Here is a 6840-nt window from a genome sequence, read left to right on the forward strand (position 1 = left end):
ACTACCAGCCTTTTAGCACAGCCATTATAGCAGCAGCCACCAAAAGTGCCACATGTATGCCTCCTCAAGATACCAAGGGGAACACACTGCAGGTGGTTGTGTGTGTGTGTGTGTGTGTGTCGAGGACGCATGCCCAAGTGTAATGGCTTGATAAATCACCCACGAGCTGCAAATGAATGAACAGCATATGGAAGTGAGTGCAAATACGCCGCCAAACTAAAACAATTGCACCAAATGACTTTATCTCGCAAAACAAAAATCAATTAAAGGCTGATGTATATCTCATGTTTGCAAAAAAGGAAAAACAGAGCGTAGGGGAAAAGTGCAAAGCCTGTTTTCCAACTTGATATTTGCATGAGAAAGTGAGAGTAAAGTAAAAGGTCCGCTGAAGGTCAGTTTAAATGGAGAAAGGCAGAAATGTTCTCTCCTGAAAAACGAGTTTAAATCAACAAGCCGGAGTAGGTAGAAATTGGATAAAACCGTCAGGGCTGCCTCTCAAGAGTATGAATTCCATATTCATTATGTTTAAACGTCGCGGATCACTTCGGGGAGAATATAAAAAGAGTGCATTGGTGTAATAGTATTTCTCAGTATTTTTCAGAGCTTCAATGTGACAGCAGTGCATTGTGGGCAGATAGGAAGAGACAGGCGAAGGATGGGATGGAATAAAGTGAAAAGAGTTAGTTAGGTGGTCAAGGCGCCACCTGTGATCCGCAGTAAAACTAAACCCTTTCATTCCCCGTCCTCTCCTCTTCCCCTCATCCCCTTTTTGTTTTTTAAGGTCCTCCGAGGATATTGAAGCCGTATTCTTTCAGTGGTAAAATGTCCCCAGGCACAAAGCTATTTCAGATGCTTTACCGGTGGGCCCAAAGTGATAGAAAAGACGTAATTTGTTTTGACTTTGGCTCTCACACAAACCAATCTCCCGGTGTTATTTAAGCCCCCGCTCTCCTCTCCCTCTCTGCAGCATGTGACGGCAAACAACAAATCTCAGGTTGCCATGGATCTCCGCTATTTATAGGTTGTTTTTTGTGTCTTTCGGTGTGTGTTGCCCGTACACCTGCGTGTGTGTGGGTTTTTTAATTGTCTGAGCTTGTGTATGTGCTTGCATAAAAGCTCCCCACGTGTTTGTTTGCAGTGGGAAATACTGTCATCGCATTGCAGATAGAGTTGCGTCCCATTATTGCTAGACCAAAACAAAAACTTTGTAACTTTGAATTAAAGTTCAAAAATGTATTCATGCTGTATTCCCAGTGCACTAATATCTGTGCCGGTATGATCCGAGGACACGGAGAAGCAGAGGGAGAGCCTAGATTCCTCCGGTAAGAATAGCAACAACACGGCTATAAAAAAACACCTGATGGGCCCGAAATAGAGGGCATCATTAAGCCAGAGAGGCGAAGGATCAATTCCCCCCGGTGACTTCTGAACTCTTTAGCCATGACGCACGAAAAGAGAGCATCGTTAAAAAAGCTCTCAACTTCTGTGTCTGACGTCGGATTGATAACTTGATTCGGTTTGTTTTCCTCTCTTTCTACCTGTACTTGAATGCCTGTTTGACTCAGAGACGCGTTATTGTCAGGAAGTAATTTGGTACCTTCACTGAAAACAAATAGCGAGAGAGAAAGGAAAGACATTTGATTTGATGCCACCTCCCACACAGAACTTTCTCCCTGTCGCACTGAAACTGTTTTTCTCGCCACCACAAACAGCATTCATCACTTTCCCCTGCGTCATGTTAAACAATGGTTCCCAACATTATTTTTTTCACTGCAGAGTCCTATCAGATGTATAATATGACTTACTTTTAGCTAACTATTTTCACTATGTATTAATTACCTTTTGCTTATTATTCCAATCATTCATCCATTACTTCAAGCTACTATTCCAACAATGAATCCATTACTTTTACATAACCATTTATTTGCCATTTCCTTTTAACTGGAAATGTTAGATAACTATTATATCTATTAATCTAAACATGTATCCTGATGTATCTGTTTCTTTAGAAAGCTAACTATTTCAACCATGTTTGCATTACTTTTAGATAACTATTTTAGCTTTTTATCCATTTATTCATTACCTTTTTAGCTAACTATTCCAAGCAATCATTAATAGCTCGTATCCATTACTTTTAGCTAATTATTTCAGCCATTTATCCATTATCTTAAAGGGGACCTATTATGCAAAATCCACTTTTTTTTATGTTCCCTCTGTGTAAAGAGATTCTGGAAGCTTCAGGAAAAAAGATTCTCTCTCTTTTTGTCCTGATCCATTTATATAAAAACCTGTCTGAAAATCAGCTGATCAGATTTTGGCCACTTTATGATGTCATAACGATTTTTTGGCTTGTGTAACCATTAGCCAATCACCAACCAAGGTAACCCCCCCCCCCCCCCCACCTTATCACCTGAATCTCCTCCTAGAGCACCATTGTGTTCTTTTTAACCAAATATCTCTCAGAGGGGCGTGGGGAGGGGCTCCTTATTTTCATCTAAAGTAACACACAGAGAATCAGCACTTTTGAAACAGGGCTGAAACAGAGGGGATTATGGGATGCTACAATGATCTGTTTGGTATTTGGAGCCAAACACTTCAGAGACATGTTTTGTATATATCTGAGATCTATAATATATTGATGAAAAACAGTATAATAGGGGACCTTTAAGCTAACTATCCAAAACATTATCAATGAGTATTTTATCTATTTTATCGTTTTCCTTTAGCTAACTATTCGGAGCATTTAGGAATTGCCTCTAGCTTATTATTCCAACCATTTATTCATTGCTTTTAGCTAAAGATCAATTACTTTGAGATACTAGTTTTCACGCTCTCCCAACAGCAACACATGGTGTTATACTGCGTGTTCCAACAGACTCCGGATCATTCAGTCAGCCTATGATTACTGGTAATTGTAAACACACCAAAGATCTGCATCCCACCAATTTGTAATCCTATTTGTGTGTTTTCCTCCTTATCAAAAATGTATGGAAATGTTATTTTTTCAATCAAAACAGAATTGACATGTAATTGAGCTACTCCACATTCTTCCCACTTCACTCCCTGGCAGCTATAGAAGTACCCCATGGGGTAGAAGCACTTCAGCCTAGAATCTGTAATGTAAAAAACACACATAATTTCAGATTGTGGCAGCTTGTGCTGCTGCTTCTGCTGTCCCTTTTTAACTTGCATTCTGGGAAATGAGGTGCTGCAGAGAACAGGGGAGGTTGTGCTGCACATGAAACCCATCATATATCCAGGGCTCTAATTACTTCCTCGCTCCTCCCCTGTGTCTTAGATAGATTCTCAGGAGTCAGAAGTGGAGAATCAGCATTTTCCATCCCTCCTACCTACTCTATGTTCTTCTTACTCCATTGTCACAGCAGGGCTTGTGTTATTAACCTTCTGTCTGCTCATGCAAATAGGGCGCTATAGTCCTTTTCCTTTTTTTCAGCTGGAAGCTCATTTTAGACACTTCTGAACATTTCCACGTCCTGTTTCCTCTTATAGAAATCCTGCAGTATTCGGCTGGGGCACGAGAAAAGGCAAATGGAAGAGAAAAAGAGACTGATTGACTTGCCAGTGCGGGTCAATTATTGTCACATTTCACTTAACGCTGAGAGAATGAAATAGATAAGCAGGGAGAAATGCAGAGAGAGATTTATTATTAGAAACAGAACAATAAGTGGACTGCGTAAGGAGGTTCAAGTGTTTGAATCTGTGTTTGTGTGTGTGTATAACTGGATCTGTACTGCATAACACACAGGGGTCAGGGGTGTACTTAGTTTTGATGGCTTGAGACCTTCACTCTTACAGCTAGTTCCCTTTCCTCATATCGTGCCGCTCTCTCAGTCTCATCGTTACAGCCGCTAAGCACCTCTTAAGGTTGTTATTGTTCCTCTCATCAGCACAGAGCACCCATTGGGCAGCAATGGCCGACACAAAAGCCAAGCAGGGACGGCAATAATCATCGGATGCGATTCAAGCGGGAACTGACATCTTTATTCTCCCGATAAACGGACAGCTCACGGCTTAAAGACCCGCAAACAAAACCCTCATTAGCTTGCCCCCCCCCCCCAAGCTCAAACCCCACGCCTTGCAATGACCAATGATGGCGGTGTTGCACATAAAAGTCGTATTCATGCTCTATTCTGTACGGGCACATAAAAATGACAGCTGCCCTTTAAAGTGTTACTGTGTAGCTTGTAACGGCGGACACAATGAGATACACAGTTGTAAAAGGCCTATAATTTGGCAGTTATGGGGATGGAAATGCTGCATTAGTAGTGTGGAAATATGGCTGCTCATCCTCTTACCGAATGTCATTGCTTTTTATCAATTTTATCCCTCTATTTTAAATGTAGTAAGTCTAACCTTCCAAGCATCCATTGTCTTAGATTAATATCCATCCTGTTCTTAAAAAAAAAACAATTAGCAGACCCTTGAGTTCAGGGTGTCCGCGGAGTCTTAAAAAGTATTAAAAGTTGATGAATCAATTTAGCGAAAATTAAGGCTATTAAAAAGTATTAAAGGGCATTTTCCAAGGTATTACATTTTGTAGCTTGTTTCCAATAAGTATATAAATTGTCCAAAGAGGTTGTATTCTACAGTCTGCCTGAATGTAATCATTGCGTAGGTGTGTAGTGTGATTCTGTGTAGTTTATTTATGGCATCCCGTTGGGTTTGACGTCATCTGAACAGGACATCGCACGCTCACTGCTTGATAGCGTGCGAAGGTCCGTTTACGCCGGTTGTTAAGCAACATCGTTATGGGGAAATGCAAGTTTGCGTCCAAATGGTTGGAAGATAAGGAGGAAGGACAATCAATACTGTATATAGTAAATGTGAGGTAAAGTGTGTCGCCAATGTAACCGGTTAAAACTCAAAGTGGCTATGAGGTCTTAAAATGTATGGAAAGGGTCTTAAAAAAGGTCTTAAAAGGCATTACATTTGACTTCAGGATTCCTGCATATACCCTGGAGTTGTGTAGCCAGGTCTTCAAGTCTATCTGTTTTGTAGAAATGACTGGTTGTATGAGATGAAGGATTGCTGATGTTTAAAACATGTCATTAATGCAGTACAGGGGTCAGATCTCTACGGTGGCCAACGGGTGCTACAACAGCAAAAAACACTTCCATTATGGGAAACACGCTGCAGTTTCAAAAACGATGCACATATAGAAACACAAATCTGCCAAAACATGAACATGAAGAAACATCTTCACCAACTTGACAACACATGCGCGGCATTTAGATAACGTTCACCAACCCTACGAAACATGCGCATCGTTTACTAAAAGCGCTGCTAAACGTAACGCTAGAAATACAAAATGCTGCAAGAAACTCAAAACACAACTGAAACGGGGACACTAAAAAGTGATGCACACAACTGGGATTGGGTGCTTGTTGGCGTTTGCTACGTTATCTAGCTAGCTTACGAAATATCTGCAACAATATGGAAAGGACTCATGTGATCACATCGTTAAAATAAGCCAATGTGTTGTCAAGTTGGTGAAGATGTTTGTTCATTTGCTTGGTATTTTGCCCAGTTGTTGACTTTTTTTCTTAATTTCTCAAGCAAATATAACTTGTCTGTTATTCTAGGTCTTAGTTGTGTCGATTGTTGTGTTTTATGGTGTAATAAACTGACTTTCTGTTGGTTTTAGACTTTTAATCAGACAAAACAAACAATTCGAGGGCATCACCTCGGGCTGAAGGAAATTACAAAAGATTTCCACCATCATTACTGACAAGGATTTCTTCTAAGGAGCTTCAAACGGTAAAAAGCCTCCTGGATGAGCTTAATTGAAAGCACCTCAGAGCAGTAGTGCCCTTGATCCATTAATGATCAGAGCTGCTTGGGAAGGACATAAGAGAAAATACCTGAAGAAGGAAGCATATGTATTTATTTGTCTTTGTTGCAGGGGCTCACTACCCTCATCCCCGGGGCATTACTTCCTGTTTTGATGAAGATGTAAACAGAACAAACTGGTTATCTCTGTCAACAGACCTCCAAACCATTTGAACACAAGTTGCTCTATTTCAATGTTTTTTTTTTTTGTACGATCAACAAACCAAAAAAAATAATGGAATCCTCCCTAATCTCTTCCCTTCTCTCTCTCACACATGCACAGGGGAGCAGTTACTTTCAGGTAACAGCCAAATGTGTCACATGTCCCATAAAATTGCCCTTGACGAAGACACTGAAACGTCTCTCCCTGTACTCTTAGCAGTCTGGATTAGAGTGTTGCTGAAAACAACACACATAATAACAGATATTGTAGGAATGGTTCAGTATTTCATCCACTCAAATACAAGCAGTCATTTTCCTATCCGTACTGAGCTACACTGAAGTTGCTCTAGTGATCCAGCACTCTATAAAGGACTTCAGTCCATCCTATTGATTTACATTTTAGGCACTTAGCCGCCCTCTTTATCAAGATGGACTCAACATAAGTGAGCAATTTGGGTCCCAATACTCATTTTAGGTAATAAACTCTTATCATAAGAGTGCGTTTACATAAAGTTATTTGGTTTGTTATTATTTGTGAATTATAAGTTTAACAGTCCTTTCAACTTCTGAGGGCTTTTTAAGGGACACTTGAAATTGTTGGCGCATTTAATTTATTGGCTACTTTCATCTGAGAATGAACTGCATGCTCTGTTAACCATGGTGCCCTTGATGTGTTGAGAATTATTACAATCATTCTGACTTACTTCTGTTTAATCTAAAGTTTACGTCTCTCCCCCTGAAGCTAAAATATGACTCAACAGATCAGAATTGTACTACTACTTTAAACACTAAAACTAACTCAAACTTATATTTTTGGGATATTTTTTT

Source organism: Trematomus bernacchii, unplaced genomic scaffold (assembly GCF_902827165.1).
Source record: "Trematomus bernacchii unplaced genomic scaffold, fTreBer1.1, whole genome shotgun sequence".
Taxonomy (NCBI): domain Eukaryota; kingdom Metazoa; phylum Chordata; class Actinopteri; order Perciformes; family Nototheniidae; genus Trematomus; species Trematomus bernacchii.